We start from the raw sequence: 727 nt of genomic DNA, 5'->3' as shown, positions 1-727 counted from the left end.
AGAATTCCATTGTTTATATAAACCACATCCTCTTGATCCATTCTTCTGCTGAGGAGCATCGGGGTTGGTTCCATATCTTAGTTATCTTAAATAATGCTGCAATAAATGTAGTTGTGCTGGTAGTTTTAGGATGGTCTTGTTTGTGATCATTTGGGTAAATGCCCCAAAGTGGGATTTCTGGATCATAGGGGAGATCTATGTGGAGTCATTTGAGGAACCTCCATACTAATCTCCAAAATGGTTGAAAAAGTTTACACTCCCATCAAGAATGCAGTAAGGTTCCCTTCTGTCCACATCCCCTCCAGCATCTATTGTTGTAAAACTATGGAATGCTTCAGGAATTTGCCTGTCATCCTTGCGCAGGGGCCATGCTAATCTTCTCAGTATCATTACAATGTTAGTTTATGTGATGCTGAATTGAGCACAGAATATTTTTTATATATAAAGTGTAATTGATTTTCTTAAACTAGGCAATTCAACAAAAAGTAAGTTTAGAAGAATTGTGAAATTTTAGAACCATGTACTTCTTACATAAGCACACATTTAAGAATAATGTCAAGATGGACATGTCAAAAACAAAATAATTCCAGATATTTGTGGTTCAAGAGATGTGTAGGGGAAATAATTCAATTGTTCTATACAAGGCACATGTCATAATGAACACAGCAGCAAGTGTTAAGGGTTGTTAAAAATTTTAGTGTTTTATATCTATTTAATTTTAGGAATT

The 727-nt window shown here is 34.8% G+C and overlaps 1 non-coding gene across 1 annotated transcript; it reads right to left on the bottom strand.

The window, feature by feature from the left end:
• Positions 1–318: 318 nt before the first annotated feature.
• LOC122126656 lies at positions 319–425 on the bottom strand. Its single transcript, XR_006150989.1, has one exon. It is a non-coding gene; the product is annotated as a U6 spliceosomal RNA (small nuclear RNA).
• Between the last annotated feature and the right edge of the window lie 302 nt (positions 426–727).

This window comes from Dipodomys spectabilis, unplaced genomic scaffold, assembly GCF_019054845.1.
Source record: "Dipodomys spectabilis isolate Male_0828 unplaced genomic scaffold, ASM1905484v1 ptg000287l, whole genome shotgun sequence".
In the NCBI taxonomy this organism is placed as follows: Eukaryota; Metazoa; Chordata; class Mammalia; order Rodentia; family Heteromyidae; genus Dipodomys; species Dipodomys spectabilis.
Note: the sequence above shows the minus strand (reverse complement) of the source record. Positions and strands in the feature narration are given on the sequence as shown.